This window comes from Pleurodeles waltl, chromosome 1_1, assembly GCF_031143425.1.
Source record: "Pleurodeles waltl isolate 20211129_DDA chromosome 1_1, aPleWal1.hap1.20221129, whole genome shotgun sequence".
In the NCBI taxonomy this organism is placed as follows: Eukaryota; Metazoa; Chordata; class Amphibia; order Caudata; family Salamandridae; genus Pleurodeles; species Pleurodeles waltl.
The window spans coordinates 407,396,729-407,408,965 of record NC_090436.1 but is presented as its reverse complement, the minus strand read 5'-3'; the positions used below and the strand labels follow the sequence as shown (position 1 = coordinate 407,408,965).

Sequence of the window (12,237 nt, the reverse complement as noted above, 5' to 3'; positions counted from 1 at the left end):
TCCCTAGTTAAGTGCACTAGGGGTGCCCAGGGCCTGTAAATCAAATGCTACTAGTGGGCCTGCATCACTGGTTGTGCCACCCACATTAGTAGCCTTGTAAACATGGTTCAGACCTGCCGCTGCAGTGTCTGTGTGTGCAGTTTTAAACTGTTAATTCGACTTGGCAAGTGTACCCACTTGCCAGACCTAAACCTTCCCTTTTACTACGTCAGACACTTCTAAGGTAGGCCCTAGAGTAGCCCCAGGGGCAGGGTGCAGTGTATGTTTAAGGTAGGACATATACTGGTGTGTTTTAGATGTCCTAACAGTGAAATACTGCCAAATTTGGTTTTCGCTGTGCAAGGCCTATCTCTCTCATAGGTTAACATGGGGGCTGCCTTTATATATCCTTAAAGCGCAGATTCCCTTTAAGAGCAGATACAATGTGGAGTTTAAGGTATCTGAACTCACAATTTAAAATGACATCTTTTAGTGAAGTTGGTTTTTAAATTGTCTGTTTAAAAATGCCACTTTTAGAAAGTAGGCATTTTCTTGCTAAAACCATTCTGTGTCTCTGCCTGTTTGTGGATTGTCAGTCTGGGTCAGTTTGACAGTTGGGTTGTTTTGCACCTCTTTAGAAAGTGACAAAAAAGGGGGCAGGGGTGTGGCCTGCATATCGTGATGAGCTGTGCCTGGCCTCACACAAAGCAGTCTCCGACCCCTGGTGTCTGGGACCTGGCCTGGACAAGGAAGGATCTTGAAAACACTTGAGACTTTGCTTTGAAGTTAGCCAACTTCAAAGCCAGAACAGGGTATAAGAAGAAGACCCAAACCCCCAGACTTTTAGAATCTTTCTGGAATCAAGAGGAACCTCTGCAAGGAAAAGAGTTGAAGAGCTGGAGGAGGAGTGCTGTCCCTTTGCTGTGTTGCTTTGCTGGACTGGCCTGCAGTTGCTGCTTCTGCCTGAAAGGAGTTCACCAAGGGCTTGGAGTAGAGCTTGCCTCCTGTTGGAAGTCTCAGGGACACCAAGGACTTTTTTCCCTCGACCTGCAGCACTGTGTGTTTTGTGCTATTCAAGACGAAAACCACAGCGACGCTACCAACGACACTGCTGGCCTGCACTGTGACCTGCCGATGCCGCACGGAGTCACATTGCCCCGCTTCTCACCATGACCCTGGTCTCACCGACGCCATCATCAGACGACTTCACCGAGCCGCTGCTTGCACCGCGACCTGTGGGCCCCACACTCCAGCATCGCCTGCTCACATCGCAGCCTGGGCATCCCCGGCGACGCTGCTCCTGCTGACACCGGTGCAGCTGCCTGCACCATGGCCTGTGGACACCGCTCATGAGGTACACGAAGCATCGTCCTGTCCCATACCACAGCCCCGGTCCACTGACGCCAGCATCATCGACTCCCCTGTCGTCACCAGGCATCCTGCCTCCCCGTGGCCTGTGGACTCCGCTCGTGAGGGTCACGAAGCACTGTCCCGTCCCGCACCGCTGGCTTGTACCTACTGATGACAGTGCTTCAGCAATTATGACGCCCCTGCCTGCACCGTGACCTGTGGACACCGCACGTTGCCCTGCTTCACACCGCAGCCCTGGTCTTACAGACACCGATGGATGTCGTCACCCAGCCTCTGCCTGCAGCGTGACCTGTGGGCACTGCATGACGCATCGTCCCACTTCGCACTGCAGCCCTGACGCCATCCATGCCAGCGCTCCTGACTTCATCAGCCCGGAGTTCGATCTGCAACATGTGTGACTTCAAGGGACCGATGACTCCCGCACCGACTCCAGAACTGACACCGCAACGCAGCTCTCCAGTGCTCACCGCGAGGATCACAATGCCCTGCAAATCCAATATACTGTTTGCGGGTCTCCCCGACACTGTAGGTGGCTCGGGGCCCCCGAGGCCGGCCTGAACTGTTGGTTTTGTTGATCATGACGCCTTTATAGTCCCAGGTGGAGCTTCAAGGAACTGTATTTTTGAGTAAATCTTGCAGAATTCATATTTTTAGTACTGTATGTTGGATTTTTATCGGATTTGGTCTTGTTTTAAATAGATAAATATTGGCTATTTTTCTAAAACTGGTGTGGTGTCCTTTTGTAGTGTTTTCACTTTATTACTGTGTGTATGTGCAAAGGCTTTACACATTGCTTCTGAGATAAGCCTGACTGCTCGTGCCAAGCTACCAATACCTAGGTTCAGCTATAGTCTCCCCTCCATAAATTACCATTCTGATGGATCTGAGCTGCAGACAGAATTGTGAAAGTTGATACAAAAGATAAAAACAGGAATCAGATAAAGTAAAATCTTTAGAGGTCTTCTTGAAACCATGACCAGCCTTCAAACTGCAGATCAATGGCAAATACCTTTGAAAAAGATTCTACTATACATACTACAGTCTGATGCAGCAATCGATATTTGAATAGAGACAAAGTCAAGGTTGGATCACAGTGACGACCTTTGTGCTGGTACTCTTAATTACAACCACAAGTGGCCACACATTTTACAAAAGGCAGCAATCATCTTAATCCTTGGCCTAGAAAGATAACATCACAGTTTAGATTTCTGATTCACCATGGTATTTCCAAGTTAACAAAGAGATATGAGTTATAACTGCCTGCCTGGCATGTAAATCTTTAGAGGAGGGACCCAAATGTTATCTTAAAAAATATATTACCAGTAAGTTTCTACTTTAGATCCTGTGATTGAAACTTAAAAACCTAAAAATGGGACAGCATGGAGTATCATAGAAAAAATATGTAGAACATAGTTTAATTCAATCAAATCATTTGAGCGAGGGCAAGTGGCCCCACCATATAGCCAAAAATAGGTGAAGCCACCTATCAAGCTCTTTGGAAAACCCATCAAGATTGATGTTTCTGTGGTGAATGCAGATGAATGGATATAATAGATAGTGCAAGTGTTTCAGGGTGCAGTTGCATGAGTCAATAAGTACATGGCTAGCTAGACTGATTAGTGAGGGCATGGGTGGATATAGTGTGCAATAGCAGAGTGTGAGGAAAGGGGTCCTGTGTAGGGTTGGGTTGTGAATTTGTCAGTATATGGATAGAAGACTGAGCGCATTATCGGTTGTAGTATTTTACTGTCACGTGTTTATGGTATCAGCACCAGGAAAGCAAATGACTTGATATAAACAGAACTAGTCTGTGACTTGGAAACTGGGTAAAATTACCAGTATCTTTTCCACTCCAAAAATCTCAAAACCTGTACAAAAACTCATCAGTGTAAGTAAGTACAACATTAAAGTATGGTGCTAGGGAAAGGATTACATCTCTATATCAAGCATCCATAAAAATGTAGACTTGACCTTGGCATCTCTTCAGGAGAAGGGACTTGACAATTTCCTTTTTGAGACACATTATTGACCCAGGGAAGAGGGAAGTTGAGTCAGCCTTGCAGGAGTTAGAACCTTTGTGTTCTGTGCTTCTCATAGGATTAAGCACTGATCACTTTTACTTGTCAAGCTGTGTAAAAGGTTCACTGTGTCATTTTACGTTGCACACACCCTTCTCATAAAAGATATTATGGACCAAAAGGTGTTGTAGGGTACTCGCAGTGCTTTAAATGGGCCGGTACTCTCCGGTACTGAGTACCGGCACTTTTTTATTTTGAGAGGGAGAGTACCGGCATATCTCAAGGAAAACGCAATACTTTTAATGGGAGAGTACCAGAACTTCTCAGAAACAAGCAGGTACTCTGGTACAGAGTACCTGCACTTCTATTTTTCCATTTCAAGTACTGGGTACTCGTGATGAGATAAACCACACGGGGAATTAAAAAGTCACTTATTGTAAATGTAGAAATTCCAGGACCCCGGAAAAAAAGGGTGGTTTGATACTGAATGCACACGGGCCTACAAAAAACCTAAAAGGACCTTACATAATCAAAACATAAGTAAGAATGAGATCTCTATACTTAGACACAACTACAAGAAGGCCCTAAAAAACAGGAAGAAATTCCTGAAAGACGAGGCTTGGAATACTTTGCATGAACGAAATCTCCAAAATAATAACACTACATTCTGGAAGGTCGTAAATTCTCAGTTGCTGGGAGAAGGTGTACCACCCAGCGTTGAAATAGCAATTACGGAAGAGGAATGGGTCGTCCATTTCTCTGAAATATATTGCTCAAAACAGGCAACCTTAGATATAGAAGACCACAAGGGTGACTTACTGTCTATTGTTCCACCATTTAGTCTAAATGAGGTCACTGATGCCATAAATGCTAGTAAGAGTGGGAAAGCTCCAGGCCCAGATGGAGTCCCAGTCAATATTTATATCAGTCTAATATTGCTTTGTGGGCTCCCCTATTGACACAGGTTCTGACAGCAAGCTGCGCCACAGGTTTCATTTCAACCTGGGCGGAGTCCATTATAGTTCCAATATTTAAAAAAGGTGATCGCCAAAACCCTGCATGTTATAGACCAATCTCGCTTCTTGATACTTTCGCAAAGATTGCAGGGCATATCATCCTGAATAGACTACAGGAGTGGGCAGAAGCCAATAGCATCTTAACGGACTTGCAATATGGGTTTCGGTCAGGGATAGAAACGGTGGAACTGGCTTTGAACTTAGGTATCCTCATTGGCAAATACTCAAAGGCCGAAAAAAGGAAACCTATATCTTGTTTTTGTAGACCTGACCTCAGTGTTTGACTGTGTAATTCATAGCAAACTATGTACTTTTCTGTTGAAAATGGGGGTAGATGAAACAATAGTGCACTTTATCAGGGCGTTATACTCTGGAAGCAGAGCAAAGGTACGATTTGGGGCACAAGGGGAGTGTACCACTCCTTTCGCCATAAATCGGGGTGTACAACAAGGTTGCGTCTTAGCGCCCTTTCTTTTCTCACTATGTATAAGTAAACTTGAATCTGTATTAACTACAGAATGTAGAGACTTACCACAAATTGGCCGACGACCGATTCCAGTTCTCATGTATGCCGATGATGCTGTGCTCATGGCACGAACTCCAGTAGCTCTGCAGCGCCTTCTGAAAACTTTTGCTAATTATACAGAAGAACTAGGCCTCAGAGTTAACCGTTCTAAAACATATATGATGAAACGTGGCACAAAGATTGTAAAAAAATGCCCTGTGCCAATAAAGGGTGGGAAAATAGATGTCACGCAAACGTTTTCGTACTTAGGAATCCTGTTTAACAACAAAGGCACTTGGTCCCAAGCAATTAGGTCCAGGAAACTACACTTTACAAAAACCATTATGGCTATAAAAAATGTCTCCAAAAGAGTAGGGAGGATTTCTCCAAAAGATATGATGACAATTTACAGAGCGAAATGGGTTTCTCTTGCAATGTATGGGGCAGGCTTATGGGGATACAAAAAATGTAATGATTTACAGATAGCAGAAAATGACTTTCTAAAGTCAATACTAAGTGCCCCAAAATCTACCTCAACATTTGCGTGTCACTCAGATATGGGGCCCACATATATCATAGATTTAAGAAGAATACAACCAGCATTACTTTGGCACAAAGTTTGGACTTCAGAATTTGCGAGTTTGAACAGGGCGATTATAGCAGACTCTCAATCATTAAGTTATTCATTGCAAATTCCGTGGCTGGAACACATAAAGAACTTTTTCACGGACTTGGGACATCCGGATTATTATTTTACCCGAGGAAAAATGGAAATTCTATCTAGGAAAGATCTTAAAAAGGAATGTCTCACCCACTTGGCTGACTTGAGGTGGTCCACAGAAGCGAAAAAATCTAGTGTGATGAGGAATTACTTGCTGCAGCTAACGGACGGTATGGAACCATATTTGCAGTATGTCCTAAATCCGAGGCATCATTTTGTTCTAACTCGTTTAAGACTAGAGACATTTCATTGACTAGTCAGTTTTCCTGTAATCAATGATTGGAGCCCAGTATTGGAGAATTGTCCTTGTGATTCAGTTTCGACACAAAGTACAATGCACACAGTTTTATTTTGCACATTTTATACTGAACAGAGAAAAGAACTTGTGATACCAACTTTAAAAACTATACAAATACATCAGTGCCGCCCGGCTTTTTTGTACCTGTTAACTTTGCCATCAATCAAAATATGTAATGCCCTTGCAGTCTATTTATGCGCAGTTTTGAAGGTAAGGCTTTTAGATAAATTTGGAGATGATTTTACGAATGACTTTTGTGATGCCATGAGGCTTTCCTCCCTAACAAAATACTTGAGAAGATGTTTTTATGTTCTTTTTTATCGATAATTGATCTTAACTTTTATAGTGGATTTTGTGACATAAGTTTTAGCTTTTATCTGCCTAACAAAATTTTATGAGATTGTGCTCTATGTGTGTTTTATCATGAATTGATGTTAGTTGGATTATTTGTGATATAAGTATTAATTTTTATGTGCTTTTATGGTTGTTGATAAACAATTGAATAAAGTATTATTGAGGATTGACTGCCTAGTCAGATCAACTTAAGTGGCACACTTTGCATTGGTCTACAGTCATTCCACTTCATCCAGCGATGAAATGTCAGTATGTTCTCAAGACGATGAAGGCCCATGGGTAGGTGGGTGCGTCTGCAGGAAGGACATGGTGGCAGCTGATTCCAGGAAGTTCCTTGGTCTTCCTTTCCAGGAAAAACTTAAACTGGCTGGGTAAAGCGTGGAATACTGTATGCCTCGCTCCTGTAGCTTCTTGCACAGGCTGCATGAAGTCAGGAAAGAAAGTAAAGTGCATCCCCTCATGTCGAAACTCTTTAGTCCCTTAAGCCAGCCAGAACACTTAGGCCCATATTTATACTTTTTGACGTAAGCCAGCGCTGGTTTGCGTCAAAACAATTACCGCCGGCTAACGCCATTCCTACGCACCATACGGGCACCTTATTTAAGGATTGACGTTAGCCGGTGCTGCGGGCTGGTCAGAGTAAAAAAAAAATGACTCAAACCAGGCAGCGCCGGCGTAGGGAAAAATAGGGGTTGTGCGTCAAAAAATGGTGCAAGTCAGGTTTGAGTAAAAAATCATGGCTCAAACCGGACTTGTGACATGTTTTGACACACAGCCCCCATTTAAATGAATCCTGTCTTAGCAAAGACAGGAGTCATTCCCCCTTGCCCAATGGCCATGCCCAGGGGACTTCTGTCCCCGGGGCATGGCCATTGGGCACAGTGGCATGTAGGGGGGCCCAAATTAGGCCCCCCCATGCCACTTTAAAAAATAAAAAAATTATACTTACCTCAACTTACCTGTACATACCTGGGATGGGTCCCCCATCCATGGGTGTCCTCCAGGGGTGGGCGAGGGTGGCAGGGGGTGTTCCTGGGGGCAGGGAAGTGCACCCCAGAGACCATGGAAGTGAGCTCACAGTTCCCTTAACGCCTGCCCTCACCCAGGGGTTAAAAAATGGCACACATCTGGCTGTGCTCGTTTTTTAAGGCACACCCCCTCCTGTGCGTCAAAATGACGCAGGAGTATAAATAAGGCGCACAGGCCTTAAAGTCATTTTTTGGACGGGAACGCCTACCTTGCATGTCATTAAAGCAAGGTGGTTTCCCGCATCCAAAAAATGATGCACATGGAGGTTCTATGACGTCCGAGACAAGGTTTGCGACGAATGTGCGTCAAAATTGTTGACGCACATTCGGCGCAAACAGAGTATAACTATGCCCCTTAGTCTCTGTCCCTACAGTTTAGAAACTTCACAATGAGGGGCCTCGTAGGGGCTCCAGGGACTGGCCAAGGAGCCAAAGACCTATGCGCCCGCTGTGTCATGAATGATTGAGAGAAATGTTCAGCCCAAAAGAGAGTAAGAAGTTGTTTTTCGACAAAGCCCTCAGTCACTGTAGTTTCAGGAACTCCTAGGATGCATATGTTGTTTCACCGGAACCTGGCTTATCAATCAATCAATCAAAGCATTTGTAAAGCACACTACTCACCAGTGAGGGTCTTAAGGCGCTGAGGGGGTGGGGGAGCTGCTACTGGTCAAACAGCCAAGTCTTGAGGTGTCTCCTGAAGGTAAGTAGGTACTGTGTCTGTCGCAGGTGGGTGGGAAGAGTGTTCCATGTCTTGGTGGCGAGGTGGGAGAATGATTCTGTGGATGCGTGGGACAGTGGCGAGGGCAAGGTCAGCGGAGCGACGCTGTCGGGTCGGGGTGTATAAGGAAAGCCATCTGTTGAGGTATTCAGGTCCAGTGTTGTGCAGTGCCTTGTGACCGTGGGTGAGGAGTTTCAACATGATTCTATTGTTGACTGGGAGCCAGTGCAGGTCTCTCAGGTGGGCTGTGATGTGGCTGTGGCAGGAGATGTCCAGGATGAGGCGTGTGGAGGCGTTCTGTATGTGTTGCAGTCTTTTCTGGAGCTTGGCCGTGGTTCCTGCGTAGAGAGTGTTGCAGTAGTCCAGTTTGCTGCTTATGAGGGCTTGGGTGACCGTCCTTCTGGTTTCAGTGGGGATCCATTTGTAGATCTTCCGAAGCATGCGGAGGGTGTTGAAACAGGAGGAAGAGACAGCGTTGACTTGCTGGGTCATTGATAGTGATGACTCCAGGATGAATCCCAGGATGCATGTGTGGACGGTGGGTATCGGTGCGGTTCCCAGTGTGGTAGGCCACCAGGAGTCGTCCCACACAAAGAGGGTGGAGATGAGGACCTCAGTTTTGTCAGAATTCAGGCAGCTGTTCTTCATCCATTCAGAGATGGCCTTTATTCCTTCGTGGAGGTTGGTTTTGGCGGTGGAGGGGTCCTTGGTGAGGGATAGGATCAGCTGGGTGTCATCGGCGTATGAGACGATGTTGAGGTTGTGAGATTGGGCGATGTTTGCGAGCGAAGCCATGTAGACGTTCAAGAGGGTTGGGCTGAGGGACGATCCCTGGGCTAGCCACAGATGATTTTGGTGGCTTTAGAGCAGAATGGAGGGAGGTGGACTCTCTGAGTTCTGCCGGTGAGGAAGGAGGTGATCGAGTCCAGGGCTCTGGCGTGGATCTCTGCATCATTAAGGCATGTGCGTAGGGTGTGGTGGCAGACAGTGTTGAACGCGGCCGAGAGGTCCAGGAGGATGAGGGCTGCGGTTTCACCGTTGTCGAGTATGGTCCTGATATCGTCGGTGGCAGCGATTAGGGCGGCTTTAGTGCTGTGGTTGCTGCGGAATCTGGATTGGGACTGGTCCAGAGTGTTGTTCTCCTCGAGGAAATGGGTCAAATGTTTATTGACAATTTTCTCAATTACTTTTGCCGGGAAGGGGAGCAGGGAGATGGGCCAGACGTTCTTGAGGTCCTTTGGGTCTGCCTTGGGTTTCTTGAGGAGAGCGTTGATCTCTGCGTGTTTCCAGCTCTCCGGGAAGGTGGTGGTCTCAAAGGAACTGTTGATGATCTTCCGGAGTTGGGGTGCGATGACGGAGCTTGCTTTGTTGAAGATGTAGTGAGGGCAGGGGTTGGATGGTGAGCCGGAGTGGATGGTGTTCATGAATTTGATGGTGTCATCGTCGTTGACGTGGGTCCATGAGAGCAGGAGGCTGGTGGGCGGTGAGTGTGTGGTGTCGGTGGTTGACGGGGGTCTGGGTATTGAAGCTGTCATTGATGTCTGGGATCCTGCGGTAGAAGAAGTTGGCTAGGGAGTCGCAGAGTCTTGTGATGGCGGGATGTTGTTGATATTGGAGCTGGGGTTGGAGAGTTCCTTCATGATGTTGAAGAACTCCTTGTAGCTGTGTGCGTTGTTGTTGATGCGTTCTTTGAAGGCGGTTCTTTTGGTGGATCGGATGAGTTGGTTGTGTCTGCGGATGGTGTTCTGGAAGGCTACGTGGTTGTCCAGTGTCTGTTCTTGGCGCCACTTTTTCTTGAGTCTTTGGCATGTTTGCTTGGATTCTTGGAGGTCGGCGGTGAACCAGAAGGCCTTTCAGTCGGTGCGTCTGTTAGAGGGTTTCTTGATCGGGGCGAGAGTGTTGGCACAGTCGTCGATCCATTGCCTGAGGTTGCGGGCTGCTGTGTCGGTGGTGTCGATAGGTGGGTTCCGGGACAGAGGGGTGATCAGCTGGTCTTTGGTCACCTTGTTCCATCTGTAGTGGGGAATCTGTTGCGAGTGATGGTGTATTGTGCGTTTCTCAAAGGAGAAGTGGATGCAGCGGTGGTCGGTCCAGTGGAGTTCGGTGGTGTGGCTGAAGGAGATGTGTTTGCTGGCAGAGAAAATGCGGTCAAGCGTGTGTCCTGCGGAGTGGGTGGGTGTTGTGATGAGCTGCTTGAGGCCGAGGTTGGCGAGGCTTCTAAATCATCGTTATTCATTTGCACTTTATGCAGCTCCATTTTCACCTCTTCTAGGGCTTGGCCTGTTGTGTGTGCACATCCTCCACATCAGAGATCCTCTGTTCAGCATTTGTGATTCTTGTGTGTTGTTTATCCATGCGATCTTTCATATCACCCATGCCTCTTGTCAGGGAATCTAATTTATAATTAATGACTGTGAGACTAGATCACATTTCTATGAATATTGATTTAATATCCTCAGCGGGGGGAGTCATCCCCACTAAAGCCTTCACCCTCTGGCTGCTGATCAGTGGATGATCCGATCAGGCATGACTGCCGCTTTGACTCAAATGCAAGGCGCTGTAGTTTAGTGTTCATTTTGCCCTTTTTTCTACAGTGTGGTGGCAGGCTCCTGTTGCAAAGGAGACTTGATTTAACACCTCAGCAAAGCGGGTCTTAAGACAGTCATCTCCCGATCCAGGGTAGAGGCAGTCTAAGGGACAGTGCCATATAGCATGCAATCCTGAATGTATGGGCCAGCGATCGTTATTCATGCAGGTCAGCACAGTTCCAAAACATACCCCAGATTATGGCATTAGCAGTCACTCAGATTGGGCCATTTCAGCAATCATCAGTCTGAAAGGATTGCATTTACTGTACGAAGTAGAGTGGGGAGGACGGCTCATGTGTCATCTCAGAGTGCAGTCCACGGTCTTCACCTGCTGTCCCTCCCATGTTATGGCAGGTCTTCCCAATGGTGATAAAAACGTGCAGCGGTAGGCTACAGTCAGGCCGCACCGTCATGTGTGTGCCACTATGGGTCTGATGTCGTCCCGAGCCAGTCCAACATCCCCACCGCCCCCCGGCATCTTTTCAATGCAGTGAACGTGTCCTCTGAAGCATGCCACACCGCAGAGACCGGGGGCCCAGGTGGCACTCCGGTGACGCAGGCTTGGCGTGGGTGTATTCCCCCAGCTCTGACCAATACAGCAACGTGGTGGGTCGAGGCCACTCCCGCTTCAAGCTGTAAAGCTGACAGTCAATGCGTGTCTTGTGGCCGGCCAAGGACATATGTCATGCTATGACTTTGTAGTACATTTGCTCTGACCGGCAGAGCCAAGCTAAACACCACCATCTTAGCGCTATGCCAGGTCATGCCGTCCTTGCATTGCTTTTCTAATGCACAATGCAAACCTGACACAAAGTCTTCAGGTGGGATTTACTGTCCAATGCAAATAGTAATTTATATTAGATAGTTACCAGAAGCAGTGCAAAGTAATTCAATGTGCTGCCTTGAATTACATTGCTTTAAGAGGGTGCTCCATCGGTAGTGTGTAGACATTCCAAAGCAACCACCTATGGGGTTTGATGCAAATCCCTTATTACAGAAAATTGTGGACATGGATTTGCGCCAAGATCCTATGCCTCCTCAAGACAGGGGCAGTGAGCAAAAATGTTTTAATTTCTCCTTGTTTTTTCTACTTTGCATGTTTTGTTGATTGAACAGCACACAAACAAAGTGGGAAATATCTCAAAGTACAGTTTTTGTACTGGAAAGTACCCCTTCCAGCACAAAAACTATGCTTCAGACAAGGCAGGCGCCCTTTCACTAAGGCGCACGGGTGTCTGTATTGGCACATAGCTGTCTTGAGCGCGAGCCCAGGAAGAGAGCAGAACAGCGCCCCATCTTAGTATATATGGCACTGTTCCCTCTCTCCCTTTCAGGCAGTACAGCTCAGCATATTACCTGCTGCACTGCGTTGCTTGACATCTTGATGAATCTAGGCCCATTATCTTTAAGAGGCTTGCCTCACATGTAAGCTATACTATGAGAAAGCATTCCTTTCACTAAGAGCCAAATTCTATAAATACACACCACCTCACTAGCTAAAGTCCGTCTATCAATCCATCTTCAGTGTCCCCACTTTCGGATCCTAGAATCGTGGTGACATGGCCTTCCGATCTCATGGTTCAATGATATGGAACTCTCTTCCAATACCCCTATGGTCAGAAGCCTCCTTGCTGCGCGGTA

The 12,237-nt window shown here is 46.7% G+C and overlaps 1 protein-coding gene across 1 annotated transcript in view; it reads left to right on the top strand.

Moving 5' to 3' along the window:
- The window catches only part of ANKDD1B (ankyrin repeat and death domain containing 1B), a 516,198-nt gene that overhangs the window by 397,845 nt on the left and 106,116 nt on the right, over positions 1 to 12,237 (top strand). The gene's annotated exons all lie outside the window — the stretch shown is intronic.